Source organism: Anomaloglossus baeobatrachus, chromosome 5 (genome assembly GCF_048569485.1).
Source record: "Anomaloglossus baeobatrachus isolate aAnoBae1 chromosome 5, aAnoBae1.hap1, whole genome shotgun sequence".
Classification (NCBI taxonomy): domain Eukaryota; kingdom Metazoa; phylum Chordata; class Amphibia; order Anura; family Aromobatidae; genus Anomaloglossus; species Anomaloglossus baeobatrachus.
In genome coordinates, this window is record NC_134357.1 from 286,594,360 (window position 1) to 286,613,680 (window position 19,321).

General features: G+C 41.3%; 33 non-coding genes across 33 annotated transcripts; all 33 read left to right on the forward strand.

Moving 5' to 3' along the window:
- The first annotated feature begins 369 nt into the window (after positions 1-369).
- TRNAL-UAG (transfer RNA leucine (anticodon UAG)) lies at positions 370-451 on the forward strand. Its single transcript has one exon. It is a non-coding gene; the product is annotated as a tRNA-Leu (tRNA).
- Positions 452-896: 445 nt separating this feature from the next.
- TRNAL-AAG (transfer RNA leucine (anticodon AAG)) lies at positions 897-978 on the forward strand. Its single transcript has one exon. It is a non-coding gene; the product is annotated as a tRNA-Leu (tRNA).
- Positions 979-1,463: 485 nt separating this feature from the next.
- TRNAL-UAG (transfer RNA leucine (anticodon UAG)) lies at positions 1,464-1,545 on the forward strand. Its single transcript has one exon. It is a non-coding gene; the product is annotated as a tRNA-Leu (tRNA).
- Positions 1,546-1,990: 445 nt separating this feature from the next.
- Positions 1,991-2,072, forward strand: TRNAL-AAG (transfer RNA leucine (anticodon AAG)). Its single transcript has one exon. It is a non-coding gene; the product is annotated as a tRNA-Leu (tRNA).
- A 485-nt stretch (positions 2,073-2,557) lies between these two features.
- On the forward strand, positions 2,558-2,639 carry TRNAL-UAG (transfer RNA leucine (anticodon UAG)). The gene has a single exon. It is a non-coding gene; the product is annotated as a tRNA-Leu (tRNA).
- A 445-nt stretch (positions 2,640-3,084) lies between these two features.
- Positions 3,085-3,166, forward strand: TRNAL-AAG (transfer RNA leucine (anticodon AAG)). Its single transcript has one exon. It is a non-coding gene; the product is annotated as a tRNA-Leu (tRNA).
- Positions 3,167-3,651: 485 nt separating this feature from the next.
- On the forward strand, positions 3,652-3,733 carry TRNAL-UAG (transfer RNA leucine (anticodon UAG)). The gene has a single exon. It is a non-coding gene; the product is annotated as a tRNA-Leu (tRNA).
- Positions 3,734-4,178: 445 nt separating this feature from the next.
- On the forward strand, positions 4,179-4,260 carry TRNAL-AAG (transfer RNA leucine (anticodon AAG)). Its single transcript has one exon. It is a non-coding gene; the product is annotated as a tRNA-Leu (tRNA).
- Positions 4,261-4,745: 485 nt separating this feature from the next.
- On the forward strand, positions 4,746-4,827 carry TRNAL-UAG (transfer RNA leucine (anticodon UAG)). The gene has a single exon. It is a non-coding gene; the product is annotated as a tRNA-Leu (tRNA).
- A 445-nt stretch (positions 4,828-5,272) lies between these two features.
- On the forward strand, positions 5,273-5,354 carry TRNAL-AAG (transfer RNA leucine (anticodon AAG)). Its single transcript has one exon. It is a non-coding gene; the product is annotated as a tRNA-Leu (tRNA).
- Positions 5,355-5,839: 485 nt separating this feature from the next.
- TRNAL-UAG (transfer RNA leucine (anticodon UAG)) lies at positions 5,840-5,921 on the forward strand. The gene has a single exon. It is a non-coding gene; the product is annotated as a tRNA-Leu (tRNA).
- Positions 5,922-6,366: 445 nt separating this feature from the next.
- TRNAL-AAG (transfer RNA leucine (anticodon AAG)) lies at positions 6,367-6,448 on the forward strand. Its single transcript has one exon. It is a non-coding gene; the product is annotated as a tRNA-Leu (tRNA).
- Positions 6,449-6,933: 485 nt separating this feature from the next.
- On the forward strand, positions 6,934-7,015 carry TRNAL-UAG (transfer RNA leucine (anticodon UAG)). The gene has a single exon. It is a non-coding gene; the product is annotated as a tRNA-Leu (tRNA).
- Positions 7,016-7,460: 445 nt separating this feature from the next.
- TRNAL-AAG (transfer RNA leucine (anticodon AAG)) lies at positions 7,461-7,542 on the forward strand. Its single transcript has one exon. It is a non-coding gene; the product is annotated as a tRNA-Leu (tRNA).
- Positions 7,543-8,027: 485 nt separating this feature from the next.
- Positions 8,028-8,109, forward strand: TRNAL-UAG (transfer RNA leucine (anticodon UAG)). Its single transcript has one exon. It is a non-coding gene; the product is annotated as a tRNA-Leu (tRNA).
- A 445-nt stretch (positions 8,110-8,554) lies between these two features.
- TRNAL-AAG (transfer RNA leucine (anticodon AAG)) lies at positions 8,555-8,636 on the forward strand. Its single transcript has one exon. It is a non-coding gene; the product is annotated as a tRNA-Leu (tRNA).
- A 1,012-nt stretch (positions 8,637-9,648) lies between these two features.
- TRNAL-AAG (transfer RNA leucine (anticodon AAG)) lies at positions 9,649-9,730 on the forward strand. Its single transcript has one exon. It is a non-coding gene; the product is annotated as a tRNA-Leu (tRNA).
- A 485-nt stretch (positions 9,731-10,215) lies between these two features.
- Positions 10,216-10,297, forward strand: TRNAL-UAG (transfer RNA leucine (anticodon UAG)). The gene has a single exon. It is a non-coding gene; the product is annotated as a tRNA-Leu (tRNA).
- Positions 10,298-10,742: 445 nt separating this feature from the next.
- TRNAL-AAG (transfer RNA leucine (anticodon AAG)) lies at positions 10,743-10,824 on the forward strand. The gene has a single exon. It is a non-coding gene; the product is annotated as a tRNA-Leu (tRNA).
- Positions 10,825-11,309: 485 nt separating this feature from the next.
- On the forward strand, positions 11,310-11,391 carry TRNAL-UAG (transfer RNA leucine (anticodon UAG)). Its single transcript has one exon. It is a non-coding gene; the product is annotated as a tRNA-Leu (tRNA).
- Positions 11,392-11,836: 445 nt separating this feature from the next.
- Positions 11,837-11,918, forward strand: TRNAL-AAG (transfer RNA leucine (anticodon AAG)). The gene has a single exon. It is a non-coding gene; the product is annotated as a tRNA-Leu (tRNA).
- Positions 11,919-12,403: 485 nt separating this feature from the next.
- On the forward strand, positions 12,404-12,485 carry TRNAL-UAG (transfer RNA leucine (anticodon UAG)). Its single transcript has one exon. It is a non-coding gene; the product is annotated as a tRNA-Leu (tRNA).
- A 445-nt stretch (positions 12,486-12,930) lies between these two features.
- On the forward strand, positions 12,931-13,012 carry TRNAL-AAG (transfer RNA leucine (anticodon AAG)). The gene has a single exon. It is a non-coding gene; the product is annotated as a tRNA-Leu (tRNA).
- Positions 13,013-14,024: 1,012 nt separating this feature from the next.
- On the forward strand, positions 14,025-14,106 carry TRNAL-AAG (transfer RNA leucine (anticodon AAG)). Its single transcript has one exon. It is a non-coding gene; the product is annotated as a tRNA-Leu (tRNA).
- A 485-nt stretch (positions 14,107-14,591) lies between these two features.
- TRNAL-UAG (transfer RNA leucine (anticodon UAG)) lies at positions 14,592-14,673 on the forward strand. Its single transcript has one exon. It is a non-coding gene; the product is annotated as a tRNA-Leu (tRNA).
- Positions 14,674-15,118: 445 nt separating this feature from the next.
- TRNAL-AAG (transfer RNA leucine (anticodon AAG)) lies at positions 15,119-15,200 on the forward strand. Its single transcript has one exon. It is a non-coding gene; the product is annotated as a tRNA-Leu (tRNA).
- Positions 15,201-15,685: 485 nt separating this feature from the next.
- Positions 15,686-15,767, forward strand: TRNAL-UAG (transfer RNA leucine (anticodon UAG)). Its single transcript has one exon. It is a non-coding gene; the product is annotated as a tRNA-Leu (tRNA).
- Positions 15,768-16,212: 445 nt separating this feature from the next.
- TRNAL-AAG (transfer RNA leucine (anticodon AAG)) lies at positions 16,213-16,294 on the forward strand. Its single transcript has one exon. It is a non-coding gene; the product is annotated as a tRNA-Leu (tRNA).
- A 485-nt stretch (positions 16,295-16,779) lies between these two features.
- On the forward strand, positions 16,780-16,861 carry TRNAL-UAG (transfer RNA leucine (anticodon UAG)). The gene has a single exon. It is a non-coding gene; the product is annotated as a tRNA-Leu (tRNA).
- Positions 16,862-17,306: 445 nt separating this feature from the next.
- TRNAL-AAG (transfer RNA leucine (anticodon AAG)) lies at positions 17,307-17,388 on the forward strand. The gene has a single exon. It is a non-coding gene; the product is annotated as a tRNA-Leu (tRNA).
- A 485-nt stretch (positions 17,389-17,873) lies between these two features.
- TRNAL-UAG (transfer RNA leucine (anticodon UAG)) lies at positions 17,874-17,955 on the forward strand. The gene has a single exon. It is a non-coding gene; the product is annotated as a tRNA-Leu (tRNA).
- A 445-nt stretch (positions 17,956-18,400) lies between these two features.
- TRNAL-AAG (transfer RNA leucine (anticodon AAG)) lies at positions 18,401-18,482 on the forward strand. Its single transcript has one exon. It is a non-coding gene; the product is annotated as a tRNA-Leu (tRNA).
- A 485-nt stretch (positions 18,483-18,967) lies between these two features.
- TRNAL-UAG (transfer RNA leucine (anticodon UAG)) lies at positions 18,968-19,049 on the forward strand. The gene has a single exon. It is a non-coding gene; the product is annotated as a tRNA-Leu (tRNA).
- Positions 19,050-19,321: the final 272 nt, after the last annotated feature.

Sequence of the window (19,321 nt, forward strand, 5' to 3'; positions counted from 1 at the left end):
TGAACAGTTTTGCTATTTAATGGAGCAAGCATTTGCAGTGTCATGGTCGTGGAGTCTAGATGTGCTGGATTAAGGCTGCAGTCTCTTTGGGTGTGTGGGCTTGAATCCCTCTGCTGCCACCTCCACTACCTCTGAGGTTTTCAAATTCTTATCTCATGTAGCTTAATGATTTGCTTACTTTTAAATGAGCTTATCCTTTAATCTTTTCATATGATACTTGTACATTTTGATGTTTAGGAAAAGACAATTCTCAGAATTATTGCTTTGTCCTGTTGGAGAGAGATATGCCCGTTAGCACACATACACTACTTTAAAATAAAATCAGCTATACTTCCCTTACTCCAAGGACATTTTATCGCTTTTCACCCAGGTAGCATGGCCGAGCGGTCTAAGGCGCTGGATTTAGGCTCCAGTCTCTTTGGAGGCGTGGGTTCAAATCCCACTGCTGCCAGCTTTTAGTGTTGGGCAAAGAACAATCTTGTGACGATTAGCAAATTAGGTAAATCAGTGAGTTTTCAGAAATACCTTGACTGTGTCAGTATGGAATCGAGGAAGCATTTGCAGCAACATGGTTCGTGGGGTCTAGATGTGCTGGTTTAAGGTTGCAGTCTCTTTGGGTGTGTGGGTTTGAATCCCGCTGGTGCCACTCTTACTACCTCGGAGGTTTTCAAATTCTTATCTCATGTAGCGTAATGATTTGCTTACTTTTTACTGAGCTTATCCTTTAATCTTTTCATATGATACTTGTATATTTTGATGTTTAGGAAAAGACAATTCTCAGAATTATTGCTTTGTCTTTTTGGAGAGTGATATGCCCATTACCACACATACACTACTTTAAAATGAAATCAGCTATACTTGCCTTACTCCAAGGAAGTTGACACGGCTGTCATCCAGGTAGCATGGCCGAGCGGTCTAAGGCGCTGGATTAAGGCTCCAGTCTCTTTGGAGGCGTGGGTTCAAATCCCACTGCTGCCAGCTTTTGCAGTCAGGAAGTTCATGAAAAGTCGAATTTAATAGTAGATTGGGTTGTGCAAAGAACAATCTTGTGATGATGATCAAATTAGGTAAATCAGTGAGTTTTCAGAAATACCTGAACAGTTTTGCTATTTAATGGAGCAAGCATTTGCAGTGTCATGGTCGTGGAGTCTAGATGTGCTGGATTAAAGCTGCAGTCTCTTTGGGTGTGTGGGCTTGAATCCCTCTGCTGCCACCTCCACTACCTCTGAGGTTTTCAAATTCTTATCTCATGTAGCTTAATGATTTGCTTACTTTTAAATGAGCTTATCCTTTAATCTTTTCATATGATACTTGTACATTTTGATGTTTAGGAAAAGACAATTCTCAGAATTATTGCTTTGTCCTGTTGGAGAGAGATATGCCCGTTAGCACACATACACTACTTTAAAATAAAATCAGCTATACTTCCCTTACTCCAAGGACATTTTATCGCTTTTCACCCAGGTAGCATGGCCGAGCGGTCTAAGGCGCTGGATTTAGGCTCCAGTCTCTTTGGAGGCGTGGGTTCAAATCCCACTGCTGCCAGCTTTTAGTGTTGGGCAAAGAACAATCTTGTGACGATTAGCAAATTAGGTAAATCAGTGAGTTTTCAGAAATACCTTGACTGTGTCAGTATGGAATCGAGGAAGCATTTGCAGCAACATGGTTCGTGGGGTCTAGATGTGCTGGTTTAAGGTTGCAGTCTCTTTGGGTGTGTGGGTTTGAATCCCGCTGGTGCCACTCTTACTACCTCGGAGGTTTTCAAATTCTTATCTCATGTAGCGTAATGATTTGCTTACTTTTTACTGAGCTTATCCTTTAATCTTTTCATATGATACTTGTATATTTTGATGTTTAGGAAAAGACAATTCTCAGAATTATTGCTTTGTCTTTTTGGAGAGTGATATGCCCATTACCACACATACACTACTTTAAAATGAAATCAGCTATACTTGCCTTACTCCAAGGAAGTTGACACGGCTGTCATCCAGGTAGCATGGCCGAGCGGTCTAAGGCGCTGGATTAAGGCTCCAGTCTCTTTGGAGGCGTGGGTTCAAATCCCACTGCTGCCAGCTTTTGCAGTCAGGAAGTTCATGAAAAGTCGAATTTAATAGTAGATTGGGTTGTGCAAAGAACAATCTTGTGATGATGATCAAATTAGGTAAATCAGTGAGTTTTCAGAAATACCTGAACAGTTTTGCTATTTAATGGAGCAAGCATTTGCAGTGTCATGGTCGTGGAGTCTAGATGTGCTGGATTAAGGCTGCAGTCTCTTTGGGTGTGTGGGCTTGAATCCCTCTGCTGCCACCTCCACTACCTCTGAGGTTTTCAAATTCTTATCTCATGTAGCTTAAGGATTTGCTTACTTTTAAATGAGCTTATCCTTTAATCTTTTCATATGATACTTGTACATTTTGATGTTTAGGAAAAGACAATTCTCAGAATTATTGCTTTGTCCTGTTGGAGAGAGATATGCCCGTTAGCACACATACACTACTTTAAAATAAAATCAGCTATACTTCCCTTACTCCAAGGACATTTTATCGCTTTTCACCCAGGTAGCATGGCCGAGCGGTCTAAGGCGCTGGATTTAGGCTCCAGTCTCTTTGGAGGCGTGGGTTCAAATCCCACTGCTGCCAGCTTTTAGTGTTGGGCAAAGAACAATCTTGTGACGATTAGCAAATTAGGTAAATCAGTGAGTTTTCAGAAATACCTTGACTGTGTCAGTATGGAATCGAGGAAGCATTTGCAGCAACATGGTTCGTGGGGTCTAGATGTGCTGGTTTAAGGTTGCAGTCTCTTTGGGTGTGTGGGTTTGAATCCCGCTGGTGCCACTCTTACTACCTCGGAGGTTTTCAAATTCTTATCTCATGTAGCGTAATGATTTGCTTACTTTTTACTGAGCTTATCCTTTAATCTTTTCATATGATACTTGTATATTTTGATGTTTAGGAAAAGACAATTCTCAGAATTATTGCTTTGTCTTTTTGGAGAGTGATATGCCCATTACCACACATACACTACTTTAAAATGAAATCAGCTATACTTGCCTTACTCCAAGGAAGTTGACACGGCTGTCATCCAGGTAGCATGGCCGAGCGGTCTAAGGCGCTGGATTAAGGCTCCAGTCTCTTTGGAGGCGTGGGTTCAAATCCCACTGCTGCCAGCTTTTGCAGTCAGGAAGTTCATGAAAAGTCGAATTTAATAGTAGATTGGGTTGTGCAAAGAACAATCTTGTGATGATGATCAAATTAGGTAAATCAGTGAGTTTTCAGAAATACCTGAACAGTTTTGCTATTTAATGGAGCAAGCATTTGCAGTGTCATGGTCGTGGAGTCTAGATGTGCTGGATTAAGGCTGCAGTCTCTTTGGGTGTGTGGGCTTGAATCCCTCTGCTGCCACCTCCACTACCTCTGAGGTTTTCAAATTCTTATCTCATGTAGCTTAATGATTTGCTTACTTTTAAATGAGCTTATCCTTTAATCTTTTCATATGATACTTGTACATTTTGATGTTTAGGAAAAGACAATTCTCAGAATTATTGCTTTGTCCTGTTGGAGAGAGATATGCCCGTTAGCACACATACACTACTTTAAAATAAAATCAGCTATACTTCCCTTACTCCAAGGACATTTTATCGCTTTTCACCCAGGTAGCATGGCCGAGCGGTCTAAGGCGCTGGATTTAGGCTCCAGTCTCTTTGGAGGCGTGGGTTCAAATCCCACTGCTGCCAGCTTTTAGTGTTGGGCAAAGAACAATCTTGTGACGATTAGCAAATTAGGTAAATCAGTGAGTTTTCAGAAATACCTTGACTGTGTCAGTATGGAATCGAGGAAGCATTTGCAGCAACATGGTTCGTGGGGTCTAGATGTGCTGGTTTAAGGTTGCAGTCTCTTTGGGTGTGTGGGTTTGAATCCCGCTGGTGCCACTCTTACTACCTCGGAGGTTTTCAAATTCTTATCTCATGTAGCGTAATGATTTGCTTACTTTTTACTGAGCTTATCCTTTAATCTTTTCATATGATACTTGTATATTTTGATGTTTAGGAAAAGACAATTCTCAGAATTATTGCTTTGTCTTTTTGGAGAGTGATATGCCCATTACCACACATACACTACTTTAAAATGAAATCAGCTATACTTGCCTTACTCCAAGGAAGTTGACACGGCTGTCATCCAGGTAGCATGGCCGAGCGGTCTAAGGCGCTGGATTAAGGCTCCAGTCTCTTTGGAGGCGTGGGTTCAAATCCCACTGCTGCCAGCTTTTGCAGTCAGGAAGTTCATGAAAAGTCGAATTTAATAGTAGATTGGGTTGTGCAAAGAACAATCTTGTGATGATGATCAAATTAGGTAAATCAGTGAGTTTTCAGAAATACCTGAACAGTTTTGCTATTTAATGGAGCAAGCATTTGCAGTGTCATGGTCGTGGAGTCTAGATGTGCTGGATTAAGGCTGCAGTCTCTTTGGGTGTGTGGGCTTGAATCCCTCTGCTGCCACCTCCACTACCTCTGAGGTTTTCAAATTCTTATCTCATGTAGCTTAATGATTTGCTTACTTTTAAATGAGCTTATCCTTTAATCTTTTCATATGATACTTGTACATTTTGATGTTTAGGAAAAGACAATTCTCAGAATTATTGCTTTGTCCTGTTGGAGAGAGATATGCCCGTTAGCACACATACACTACTTTAAAATAAAATCAGCTATACTTCCCTTACTCCAAGGACATTTTATCGCTTTTCACCCAGGTAGCATGGCCGAGCGGTCTAAGGCGCTGGATTTAGGCTCCAGTCTCTTTGGAGGCGTGGGTTCAAATCCCACTGCTGCCAGCTTTTAGTGTTGGGCAAAGAACAATCTTGTGACGATTAGCAAATTAGGTAAATCAGTGAGTTTTCAGAAATACCTTGACTGTGTCAGTATGGAATCGAGGAAGCATTTGCAGCAACATGGTTCGTGGGGTCTAGATGTGCTGGTTTAAGGTTGCAGTCTCTTTGGGTGTGTGGGTTTGAATCCCGCTGGTGCCACTCTTACTACCTCGGAGGTTTTCAAATTCTTATCTCATGTAGCGTAATGATTTGCTTACTTTTTACTGAGCTTATCCTTTAATCTTTTCATATGATACTTGTATATTTTGATGTTTAGGAAAAGACAATTCTCAGAATTATTGCTTTGTCTTTTTGGAGAGTGATATGCCCATTACCACACATACACTACTTTAAAATGAAATCAGCTATACTTGCCTTACTCCAAGGAAGTTGACACGGCTGTCATCCAGGTAGCATGGCCGAGCGGTCTAAGGCGCTGGATTAAGGCTCCAGTCTCTTTGGAGGCGTGGGTTCAAATCCCACTGCTGCCAGCTTTTGCAGTCAGGAAGTTCATGAAAAGTCGAATTTAATAGTAGATTGGGTTGTGCAAAGAACAATCTTGTGATGATGATCAAATTAGGTAAATCAGTGAGTTTTCAGAAATACCTGAACAGTTTTGCTATTTAATGGAGCAAGCATTTGCAGTGTCATGGTCGTGGAGTCTAGATGTGCTGGATTAAAGCTGCAGTCTCTTTGGGTGTGTGGGCTTGAATCCCTCTGCTGCCACCTCCACTACCTCTGAGGTTTTCAAATTCTTATCTCATGTAGCTTAATGATTTGCTTACTTTTAAATGAGCTTATCCTTTAATCTTTTCATATGATACTTGTACATTTTGATGTTTAGGAAAAGACAATTCTCAGAATTATTGCTTTGTCCTGTTGGAGAGAGATATGCCCGTTAGCACACATACACTACTTTAAAATAAAATCAGCTATACTTCCCTTACTCCAAGGACATTTTATCGCTTTTCACCCAGGTAGCATGGCCGAGCGGTCTAAGGCGCTGGATTTAGGCTCCAGTCTCTTTGGAGGCGTGGGTTCAAATCCCACTGCTGCCAGCTTTTAGTGTTGGGCAAAGAACAATCTTGTGACGATTAGCAAATTAGGTAAATCAGTGAGTTTTCAGAAATACCTTGACTGTGTCAGTATGGAATCGAGGAAGCATTTGCAGCAACATGGTTCGTGGGGTCTAGATGTGCTGGTTTAAGGTTGCAGTCTCTTTGGGTGTGTGGGTTTGAATCCCGCTGGTGCCACTCTTACTACCTCGGAGGTTTTCAAATTCTTATCTCATGTAGCGTAATGATTTGCTTACTTTTTACTGAGCTTATCCTTTAATCTTTTCATATGATACTTGTATATTTTGATGTTTAGGAAAAGACAATTCTCAGAATTATTGCTTTGTCTTTTTGGAGAGTGATATGCCCATTACCACACATACACTACTTTAAAATGAAATCAGCTATACTTGCCTTACTCCAAGGAAGTTGACACGGCTGTCATCCAGGTAGCATGGCCGAGCGGTCTAAGGCGCTGGATTAAGGCTCCAGTCTCTTTGGAGGCGTGGGTTCAAATCCCACTGCTGCCAGCTTTTGCAGTCAGGAAGTTCATGAAAAGTCGAATTTAATAGTAGATTGGGTTGTGCAAAGAACAATCTTGTGATGATGATCAAATTAGGTAAATCAGTGAGTTTTCAGAAATACCTGAACAGTTTTGCTATTTAATGGAGCAAGCATTTGCAGTGTCATGGTCGTGGAGTCTAGATGTGCTGGATTAAGGCTGCAGTCTCTTTGGGTGTGTGGGCTTGAATCCCTCTGCTGCCACCTCCACTACCTCTGAGGTTTTCAAATTCTTATCTCATGTAGCTTAAGGATTTGCTTACTTTTAAATGAGCTTATCCTTTAATCTTTTCATATGATACTTGTACATTTTGATGTTTAGGAAAAGACAATTCTCAGAATTATTGCTTTGTCCTGTTGGAGAGAGATATGCCCGTTAGCACACATACACTACTTTAAAATAAAATCAGCTATACTTCCCTTACTCCAAGGACATTTTATCGCTTTTCACCCAGGTAGCATGGCCGAGCGGTCTAAGGCGCTGGATTTAGGCTCCAGTCTCTTTGGAGGCGTGGGTTCAAATCCCACTGCTGCCAGCTTTTAGTGTTGGGCAAAGAACAATCTTGTGACGATTAGCAAATTAGGTAAATCAGTGAGTTTTCAGAAATACCTTGACTGTGTCAGTATGGAATCGAGGAAGCATTTGCAGCAACATGGTTCGTGGGGTCTAGATGTGCTGGTTTAAGGTTGCAGTCTCTTTGGGTGTGTGGGTTTGAATCCCGCTGGTGCCACTCTTACTACCTCGGAGGTTTTCAAATTCTTATCTCATGTAGCGTAATGATTTGCTTACTTTTTACTGAGCTTATCCTTTAATCTTTTCATATGATACTTGTATATTTTGATGTTTAGGAAAAGACAATTCTCAGAATTATTGCTTTGTCTTTTTGGAGAGTGATATGCCCATTACCACACATACACTACTTTAAAATGAAATCAGCTATACTTGCCTTACTCCAAGGAAGTTGACACGGCTGTCATCCAGGTAGCATGGCCGAGCGGTCTAAGGCGCTGGATTAAGGCTCCAGTCTCTTTGGAGGCGTGGGTTCAAATCCCACTGCTGCCAGCTTTTGCAGTCAGGAAGTTCATGAAAAGTCGAATTTAATAGTAGATTGGGTTGTGCAAAGAACAATCTTGTGATGATGATCAAATTAGGTAAATCAGTGAGTTTTCAGAAATACCTGAACAGTTTTGCTATTTAATGGAGCAAGCATTTGCAGTGTCATGGTCGTGGAGTCTAGATGTGCTGGATTAAGGCTGCAGTCTCTTTGGGTGTGTGGGCTTGAATCCCTCTGCTGCCACCTCCACTACCTCTGAGGTTTTCAAATTCTTATCTCATGTAGCTTAATGATTTGCTTACTTTTAAATGAGCTTATCCTTTAATCTTTTCATATGATACTTGTACATTTTGATGTTTAGGAAAAGACAATTCTCAGAATTATTGCTTTGTCCTGTTGGAGAGAGATATGCCCGTTAGCACACATACACTACTTTAAAATAAAATCAGCTATACTTCCCTTACTCCAAGGACATTTTATCGCTTTTCACCCAGGTAGCATGGCCGAGCGGTCTAAGGCGCTGGATTTAGGCTCCAGTCTCTTTGGAGGCGTGGGTTCAAATCCCACTGCTGCCAGCTTTTAGTGTTGGGCAAAGAACAATCTTGTGACGATTAGCAAATTAGGTAAATCAGTGAGTTTTCAGAAATACCTTGACTGTGTCAGTATGGAATCGAGGAAGCATTTGCAGCAACATGGTTCGTGGGGTCTAGATGTGCTGGTTTAAGGTTGCAGTCTCTTTGGGTGTGTGGGTTTGAATCCCGCTGGTGCCACTCTTACTACCTCGGAGGTTTTCAAATTCTTATCTCATGTAGCGTAATGATTTGCTTACTTTTTACTGAGCTTATCCTTTAATCTTTTCATATGATACTTGTATATTTTGATGTTTAGGAAAAGACAATTCTCAGAATTATTGCTTTGTCTTTTTGGAGAGTGATATGCCCATTACCACACATACACTACTTTAAAATGAAATCAGCTATACTTGCCTTACTCCAAGGAAGTTGACACGGCTGTCATCCAGGTAGCATGGCCGAGCGGTCTAAGGCGCTGGATTAAGGCTCCAGTCTCTTTGGAGGCGTGGGTTCAAATCCCACTGCTGCCAGCTTTTGCAGTCAGGAAGTTCATGAAAAGTCGAATTTAATAGTAGATTGGGTTGTGCAAAGAACAATCTTGTGATGATGATCAAATTAGGTAAATCAGTGAGTTTTCAGAAATACCTGAACAGTTTTGCTATTTAATGGAGCAAGCATTTGCAGTGTCATGGTCGTGGAGTCTAGATGTGCTGGATTAAGGCTGCAGTCTCTTTGGGTGTGTGGGCTTGAATCCCTCTGCTGCCACCTCCACTACCTCTGAGGTTTTCAAATTCTTATCTCATGTAGCTTAATGATTTGCTTACTTTTAAATGAGCTTATCCTTTAATCTTTTCATATGATACTTGTACATTTTGATGTTTAGGAAAAGACAATTCTCAGAATTATTGCTTTGTCCTGTTGGAGAGAGATATGCCCGTTAGCACACATACACTACTTTAAAATAAAATCAGCTATACTTCCCTTACTCCAAGGACATTTTATCGCTTTTCACCCAGGTAGCATGGCCGAGCGGTCTAAGGCGCTGGATTTAGGCTCCAGTCTCTTTGGAGGCATGGGTTCAAATCCCACTGCTGCCAGCTTTTAGTGTTGGGCAAAGAACAATCTTGTGACGATTAGCAAATTAGGTAAATCAGTGAATTTTCAGAAATACCTTGACTGTGTCAGTATGGAATCGAGGAAGCATTTGCAGCAACATGGTTCGTGGGGTCTAGATGTGCTGGTTTAAGGTTGCAGTCTCTTTGGGTGTGTGGGTTTGAATCCCGCTGGTGCCACTCTTACTACCTCGGAGGTTTTCAAATTCTTATCTCATGTAGCGTAATGATTTGCTTCCTTTTTACTGAGCTTATCCTTTAATCTTTTCATATGATACTTGTATATTTTGATGTTTAGGAAAAGACAATTCTCAGAATTATTGCTTTGTCTTTTTGGAGAGTGATATGCCCATTACCACACATACACTACTTTAAAATGAAATCAGCTATACTTGCCTTACTCCAAGGAAGTTGACACGGCTGTCATCCAGGTAGCATGGCCGAGCGGTCTAAGGCGCTGGATTAAGGCTCCAGTCTCTTTGGAGGCGTGGGTTCAAATCCCACTGCTGCCAGCTTTTGCAGTCAGGAAGTTCATGAAAAGTCGAATTTAATAGTAGATTGGGTTGTGCAAAGAACAATCTTGTGATGATGATCAAATTAGGTAAATCAGTGAGTTTTCAGAAATACCTGAACAGTTTTGCTATTTAATGGAGCAAGCATTTGCAGTGTCATGGTCGTGGAGTCTAGATGTGCTGGATTAAGGCTGCAGTCTCTTTGGGTGTGTGGGCTTGAATCCCTCTGCTGCCACCTCCACTACCTCTGAGGTTTTCAAATTCTTATCTCATGTAGCTTAATGATTTGCTTACTTTTAAATGAGCTTATCCTTTAATCTTTTCATATGATACTTGTACATTTTGATGTTTAGGAAAAGACAATTCTCAGAATTATTGCTTTGTCCTGTTGGAGAGAGATATGCCCGTTAGCACACATACACTACTTTAAAATAAAATCAGCTATACTTCCCTTACTCCAAGGACATTTTATCGCTTTTCACCCAGGTAGCATGGCCGAGCGGTCTAAGGCGCTGGATTTAGGCTCCAGTCTCTTTGGAGGCGTGGGTTCAAATCCCACTGCTGCCAGCTTTTAGTGTTGGGCAAAGAACAATCTTGTGACGATTAGCAAATTAGGTAAATCAGTGAGTTTTCAGAAATACCTTGACTGTGTCAGTATGGAATCGAGGAAGCATTTGCAGCAACATGGTTCGTGGGGTCTAGATGTGCTGGTTTAAGGTTGCAGTCTCTTTGGGTGTGTGGGTTTGAATCCCGCTGGTGCCACTCTTACTACCTCGGAGGTTTTCAAATTCTTATCTCATGTAGCGTAATGATTTGCTTACTTTTTACTGAGCTTATCCTTTAATCTTTTCATATGATACTTGTATATTTTGATGTTTAGGAAAAGACAATTCTCAGAATTATTGCTTTGTCTTTTTGGAGAGTGATATGCCCATTACCACACATACACTACTTTAAAATGAAATCAGCTATACTTGCCTTACTCCAAGGAAGTTGACACGGCTGTCATCCAGGTAGCATGGCCGAGCGGTCTAAGGCGCTGGATTAAGGCTCCAGTCTCTTTGGAGGCGTGGGTTCAAATCCCACTGCTGCCAGCTTTTGCAGTCAGGAAGTTCATGAAAAGTCGAATTTAATAGTAGATTGGGTTGTGCAAAGAACAATCTTGTGATGATGATCAAATTAGGTAAATCAGTGAGTTTTCAGAAATACCTGAACAGTTTTGCTATTTAATGGAGCAAGCATTTGCAGTGTCATGGTCGTGGAGTCTAGATGTGCTGGATTAAGGCTGCAGTCTCTTTGGGTGTGTGGGCTTGAATCCCTCTGCTGCCACCTCCACTACCTCTGAGGTTTTCAAATTCTTATCTCATGTAGCTTAATGATTTGCTTACTTTTAAATGAGCTTATCCTTTAATCTTTTCATATGATACTTGTACATTTTGATGTTTAGGAAAAGACAATTCTCAGAATTATTGCTTTGTCCTGTTGGAGAGAGATATGCCCGTTAGCACACATACACTACTTTAAAATAAAATCAGCTATACTTCCCTTACTCCAAGGACATTTTATCGCTTTTCACCCAGGTAGCATGGCCGAGCGGTCTAAGGCGCTGGATTTAGGCTCCAGTCTCTTTGGAGGCGTGGGTTCAAATCCCACTGCTGCCAGCTTTTAGTGTTGGGCAAAGAACAATCTTGTGACGATTAGCAAATTAGGTAAATCAGTGAGTTTTCAGAAATACCTTGACTGTGTCAGTATGGAATCGAGGAAGCATTTGCAGCAACATGGTTCGTGGGGTCTAGATGTGCTGGTTTAAGGTTGCAGTCTCTTTGGGTGTGTGGGTTTGAATCCCGCTGGTGCCACTCTTACTACCTCGGAGGTTTTCAAATTCTTATCTCATGTAGCGTAATGATTTGCTTACTTTTTACTGAGCTTATCCTTTAATCTTTTCATATGATACTTGTATATTTTGATGTTTAGGAAAAGACAATTCTCAGAATTATTGCTTTGTCTTTTTGGAGAGTGATATGCCCATTACCACACATACACTACTTTAAAATGAAATCAGCTATACTTGCCTTACTCCAAGGAAGTTGACACGGCTGTCATCCAGGTAGCATGGCCGAGCGGTCTAAGGCGCTGGATTAAGGCTCCAGTCTCTTTGGAGGCGTGGGTTCAAATCCCACTGCTGCCAGCTTTTGCAGTCAGGAAGTTCATGAAAAGTCGAATTTAATAGTAGATTGGGTTGTGCAAAGAACAATCTTGTGATGATGATCAAATTAGGTAAATCAGTGAGTTTTCAGAAATACCTGAACAGTTTTGCTATTTAATGGAGCAAGCATTTGCAGTGTCATGGTCGTGGAGTCTAGATGTGCTGGATTAAGGCTGCAGTCTCTTTGGGTGTGTGGGCTTGAATCCCTCTGCTGCCACCTCCACTACCTCTGAGGTTTTCAAATTCTTATCTCATGTAGCTTAATGATTTGCTTACTTTTAAATGAGCTTATCCTTTAATCTTTTCATATGATACTTGTACATTTTGATGTTTAGGAAAAGACAATTCTCAGAATTATTGCTTTGTCCTGTTGGAGAGAGATATGCCCGTTAGCACACATACACTACTTTAAAATAAAATCAGCTATACTTCCCTTACTCCAAGGACATTTTATCGCTTTTCACCCAGGTAGCATGGCCGAGCGGTCTAAGGCGCTGGATTTAGGCTCCAGTCTCTTTGGAGGCGTGGGTTCAAATCCCACTGCTGCCAGCTTTTAGTGTTGGGCAAAGAACAATCTTGTGACGATTAGCAAATTAGGTAAATCAGTGAGTTTTCAGAAATACCTTGACTGTGTCAGTATGGAATCGAGGAAGCATTTGCAGCAACATGGTTCGTGGGGTCTAGATGTGCTGGTTTAAGGTTGCAGTCTCTTTGGGTGTGTGGGTTTGAATCCCGCTGGTGCCACTCTTACTACCTCGGAGGTTTTCAAATTCTTATCTCATGTAGCGTAATGATTTGCTTACTTTTTACTGAGCTTATCCTTTAATCTTTTCATATGATACTTGTATATTTTGATGTTTAGGAAAAGACAATTCTCAGAATTATTGCTTTGTCTTTTTGGAGAGTGATATGCCCATTACCACACATACACTACTTTAAAATGAAATCAGCTATACTTGCCTTACTCCAAGGAAGTTGACACGGCTGTCATCCAGGTAGCATGGCCGAGCGGTCTAAGGCGCTGGATTAAGGCTCCAGTCTCTTTGGAGGCGTGGGTTCAAATCCCACTGCTGCCAGCTTTTGCAGTCAGGAAGTTCATGAAAAGTCGAATTTAATAGTAGATTGGGTTGTGCAAAGAACAATCTTGTGATGATGATCAAATTAGGTAAATCAGTGAGTTTTCAGAAATACCTGAACAGTTTTGCTATTTAATGGAGCAAGCATTTGCAGTGTCATGGTCGTGGAGTCTAGATGTGCTGGATTAAGGCTGCAGTCTCTTTGGGTGTGTGGGCTTGAATCCCTCTGCTGCCACCTCCACTACCTCTGAGGTTTTCAAATTCTTATCTCATGTAGCTTAATGATTTGCTTACTTTTAAATGAGCTTATCCTTTAATCTTTTCATATGATACTTGTACATTTTGATGTTTAGGAAAAGACAATTCTCAGAATTATTGCTTTGTCCTGTTGGAGAGAGATATGCCCGTTAGCACACATACACTACTTTAAAATAAAATCAGCTATACTTCCCTTACTCCAAGGACATTTTATCGCTTTTCACCCAGGTAGCATGGCCGAGCGGTCTAAGGCGCTGGATTTAGGCTCCAGTCTCTTTGGAGGCATGGGTTCAAATCCCACTGCTGCCAGCTTTTAGTGTTGGGCAAAGAACAATCTTGTGACGATTAGCAAATTAGGTAAATCAGTGAGTTTTCAGAAATACCTTGACTGTGTCAGTATGGAATCGAGGAAGCATTTGCAGCAACATGGTTCGTGGGGTCTAGATGTGCTGGTTTAAGGTTGCAGTCTCTTTGGGTGTGTGGGTTTGAATCCCGCTGGTGCCACTCTTACTACCTCGGAGGTTTTCAAATTCTTATCTCATGTAGCGTAATGATTTGCTTACTTTTTACTGAGCTTATCCTTTAATCTTTTCATATGATACTTGTATATTTTGATGTTTAGGAAAAGACAATTCTCAGAATTATTGCTTTGTCTTTTTGGAGAGTGATATGCCCATTACCACACATACACTACTTTAAAATGAAATCAGCTATACTTGCCTTACTCCAAGGAAGTTGACACGGCTGTCATCCAGGTAGCATGGCCGAGCGGTCTAAGGCGCTGGATTAAGGCTCCAGTCTCTTTGGAGGCGTGGGTTCAAATCCCACTGCTGCCAGCTTTTGCAGTCAGGAAGTTCATGAAAAGTCGAATTTAATAGTAGATTGGGTTGTGCAAAGAACAATCTTGTGATGATGATCAAATTAGGTAAATCAGTGAGTTTTCAGAAATACCTGAACAGTTTTGCTATTTAATGGAGCAAGCATTTGCAGTGTCATGGTCGTGGAGTCTAGATGTGCTGGATTAAGGCTGCAGTCTCTTTGGGTGTGTGGGCTTGAATCCCTCTGCTGCCACCTCCACTACCTCTGAGGTTTTCAAATTCTTATCTCATGTAGCTTAATGATTTGCTTACTTTTAAATGAGCTTATCCTTTAATCTTTTCATATGATACTTGTACATTTTGATGTTTAGGAAAAGACAATTCTCAGAATTATTGCTTTGTCCTGTTGGAGAGAGATATGCCCGTTAGCACACATACACTACTTTAAAATAAAATCAGCTATACTTCCCTTACTCCAAGGACATTTTATCGCTTTTCACCCAGGTAGCATGGCCGAGCGGTCTAAGGCGCTGGATTTAGGCTCCAGTCTCTTTGGAGGCGTGGGTTCAAATCCCACTGCTGCCAGCTTTTAGTGTTGGGCAAAGAACAATCTTGTGACGATTAGCAAATTAGGTAAATCAGTGAGTTTTCAGAAATACCTTGACTGTGTCAGTATGGAATCGAGGAAGCATTTGCAGCAACATGGTTCGTGGGGTCTAGATGTGCTGGTTTAAGGTTGCAGTCTCTTTGGGTGTGTGGGTTTGAATCCCGCTGGTGCCACTCTTACTACCTCGGAGGTTTTCAAATTCTTATCTCATGTAGCGTAATGATTTGCTTACTTTTTACTGAGCTTATCCTTTAATCTTTTCATATGATACTTGTATATTTTGATGTTTAGGAAAAGACAATTCTCAGAATTATTGCTTTGTCTTTTTGGAGAGTGATATGCCCATTACCACACATACACTACTTTAAAATGAAATCAGCTATACTTGCCTTACTCCAAGGAAGTTGACACGGCTGTCATCCAGGTAGCATGGCCGAGCGGTCTAAGGCGCTGGATTAAGGCTCCAGTCTCTTTGGAGGCGTGGGTTCAAATCCCACTGCTGCCAGCTTTTGCAGTCAGGAAGTTCATGAAAAGTCGAATTTAATAGTAGATTGGGTTGTGCAAAGAACAATCTTGTGATGATGATCAAATTAGGTAAATCAGTGAGTTTTCAGAAATACCTGAACAGTTTTGCTATTTAATGGAGCAAGCATTTGCAGTGTCATGGTCGTGGAGTCTAGATGTGCTGGATTAAGGCTGCAGTCTCTTTGGGTGTGTGGGCTTGAATCCCTCTGCTGCCACCTCCACTACCTCTGAGGTTTTCAAATTCTTATCTCATGTAGCTTAATGATTTGCTTACTTTTAAATGAGCTTATCCTTTAATCTTTTCATATGATACTTGTACATTTTGATGTTTAGGAAAAGACAATTCTCAGAATTATTGCTTTGTCCTGTTGGAGAGAGATATGCCCGTTAGCACACATACACTACTTTAAAATAAAATCAGCTATACTTCCCTTACTCCAAGGACATTTTATCGCTTTTCACCCAGGTAGCATGGCCGAGCGGTCTAAGGCGCTGGATTTAGGCTCCAGTCTCTTTGGAGGCGTGGGTTCAAATCCCACTGCTGCCAGCTTTTAGTGTTGGGCAAAGAACAATCTTGTGACGATTAGCAAATTAGGTAAATCAGTGAGTTTTCAGAAATACCTTGACTGTGTCAGTATGGAATCGAGGAAGCATTTGCAGCAACATGGTTCGTGGGGTCTAGATGTGCTGGTTTAAGGTTGCAGTCTCTTTGGGTGTGTGGGTTTGAATCCCGCTGGTGCCACTCTTACTACCTCGGAGGTTTTCAAATTCTTATCTCATGTAGCGTAATGATTTGCTTACTTTTTACTGAGCTTATCCTTTAATCTTTTCATATGATACTTGTATATTTTGATGTTTAGGAAAAGACAATTCTCAGAATTATTGCTTTGTCTTTTTGGAGAGTGATATGCCCATTACCACACATACACTACTTTAAAATGAAATCAGCTATACTTGCCTTACTCCAAGGAAGTTGACACGGCTGTCATCCAGGTAGCATGGCCGAGCGGTCTAAGGCGCTGGATTAAGGCTCCAGTCTCTTTGGAGGCGTGGGTTCAAATCCCACTGCTGCCAGCTTTTGCAGTCAGGAAGTTCATGAAAAGTCGAATTTAATAGTAGATTGGGTTGTGCAAAGAACAATCTTGTGATGATGATCAAATTAGGTAAATCAGTGAGTTTTCAGAAATACCTGAACAGTTTTGCTATTTAATGGAGCAAGCATTTGCAGTGTCATGGTCGTGGAGTCTAGATGTGCTGGATTAAGGCTGCAGTCTCTTTGGGTGTGTGGGCTTGAATCCCTCTGCTGCCACCTCCACTACCTCTGAGGTTTTCAAATTCTTATCTCATGTAGCTTAATGATTTGCTTACTTTTAAATGAGCTTATCCTTTAATCTTTTCATATGATACTTGTACATTTTGATGTTTAGGAAAAGACAATTCTCAGAATTATTGCTTTGTCCTGTTGGAGAGAGATATGCCCGTTAGCACACATACACTACTTTAAAATAAAATCAGCTATACTTCCCTTACTCCAAGGACATTTTATCGCTTTTCACCCAGGTAGCATGGCCGAGCGGTCTAAGGCGCTGGATTTAGGCTCCAGTCTCTTTGGAGGCGTGGGTTCAAATCCCACTGCTGCCAGCTTTTAGTGTTGGGCAAAGAACAATCTTGTGACGATTAGCAAATTAGGTAAATCAGTGAGTTTTCAGAAATACCTTGACTGTGTCAGTATGGAATCGAGGAAGCATTTGCAGCAACATGGTTCGTGGGGTCTAGATGTGCTGGTTTAAGGTTGCAGTCTCTTTGGGTGTGTGGGTTTGAATCCCGCTGGTGCCACTCTTACTACCTCGGAGGTTTTCAAATTCTTATCTCATGTAGCGTAATGATTTGCTTACTTTTTACTGAGCTTATCCTTTAATCTTTTCATATGATACTTGTATATTTTGATGTTTAGGAAAAGACAATTCTCAGAATTATTGCTTTGTCTTTTTGGAGAGTGATATGCCCATTACCACACATACACTACTTTAAAATGAAATCAGCTATACTTGCCTTACTCCAAGGAAGTTGACACGGCTGTCATCCAGGTAGCATGGCCGAGCGGTCTAAGGCGCTGGATTAAGGCTCCAGTCTCTTTGGAGGCGTGGGTTCAAATCCCACTGCTGCCAGCTTTTGCAGTCAGGAAGTTCATGAAAAGTCGAATTTAATAGTAGATTGGGTTGTGCAAAGAACAATCTTGTGATGATGATCAAATTAGGTAAATCAGTGAGTTTTCAGAAATACCTGAACAGTTTTGCTATTTAATGGAGCAAGCATTTGCAGTGTCATGGTCGTGGAGTCTAGATGTGCTGGATTAAGGCTGCAGTCTCTTTGGGTGTGTGGGCTTGAATCCCTCTGCTGCCACCTCCACTACCTCTGAGGTTTTCAAATTCTTATCTCATGTAGCTTAATGATTTGCTTACTTTTAAATGAGCTTATCCTTTAATCTTTTCATATGATACTTGTACATTTTGATGTTTAGGAAAAGACAATTCTCAGAATTATTGCTTTGTCCTGTTGGAGAGAGATATGCCCGTTAGCACACATACACTACTTTAAAATAAAATCAGCTATACTTCCCTTACTCCAAGGACATTTTATCGCTTTTCACCCAGGTAGCATGGCCGAGCGGTCTAAGGCGCTGGATTTAGGCTCCAGTCTCTTTGGAGGCGTGGGTTCAAATCCCACTGCTGCCAGCTTTTAGTGTTGGGCAAAGAACAATCTTGTGACGATTAGCAAATTAGGTAAATCAGTGAGTTTTCAGAAATACCTTGACTGTGTCAGTATGGAATCGAGGAAGCATTTGCAGCAACATGGTTCGTGGGGTCTAGATGTGCTGGTTTAAGGTTGCAGTCTCTTTGGGTGTGTGGGTTTGAATCCCGCTGGTGCCACTCTTACTACCTCGGAGGTTTTCAAATTCTTATCTCATGTAGCGTAATGATTTGCTTACTTTTTACTGAGCTTATCCTTTAATCTTTTCATATGATACTTGTATATTTTGATGTTTAGGAAAAGACAATTCTCAGAATTATTGCTTTGTCTTTTTGGAGAGTGATATGCCCATTACCACACATACACTACTTTAAAATGAAATCAGCTATACTTGCCTTACTCCAAGGAAGTTGACACGGCTGTCATCCAGGTAGCATGGCCGAGCGGTCTAAGGCGCTGGATTAAGGCTCCAGTCTCTTTGGAGGCGTGGGTTCAAATCCCACTGCTGCCAGCTTTTGCAGTCAGGAAGTTCATGAAAAGTCGAATTTAATAGTAGATTGGGTTGTGCAAAGAACAATCTTGTGATGATGATCAAATTAGGTAAATCAGTGAGTTTTCAGAAATACCTGAACAGTTTTGCTATTTAATGGAGCAAGCATTTGCAGTGTCATGGTCGTGGAGTCTAGATGTGCTGGATTAAGGCTGCAGTCTCTTTGGGTGTGTGGGCTTGAATCCCTCTGCTGCCACCTCCACTACCTCTGAGGTTTTCAAATTCTTATCTCATGTAGCTTAATGATTTGCTTACTTTTAAATGAGCTTATCCTTTAATCTTTTCATATGATACTTGTACATTTTGATGTTTAGGAAAAGACAATTCTCAGAATTATTGCTTTGTCCTGTTGGAGAGAGATATGCCCGTTAGCACACATACACTACTTTAAAATAAAATCAGCTATACTTCCCTTACTCCAAGGACATTTTATCGCTTTTCACCCAGGTAGCATGGCCGAGCGGTCTAAGGCGCTGGATTTAGGCTCCAGTCTCTTTGGAGGCGTGGGTTCAAATCCCACTGCTGCCAGCTTTTAGTGTTGGGCAAAGAACAATCTTGTGACGATTAGCAAATTAGGTAAATCAGTGAGTTTTCAGAAATACCTTGACTGTGTCAGTATGGAATCGAGGAAGCATTTGCAGCAACATGGTTCGTGGGGTCTAGATGTGCTGGTTTAAGGTTGCAGTCTCTTTGGGTGTGTGGGTTTGAATCCCGCTGGTGCCACTCTTACTACCTCGGAGGTTTTCAAATTCTTATCTCATGTAGCGTAATGATTTGCTTACTTTTTACTGAGCTTATCC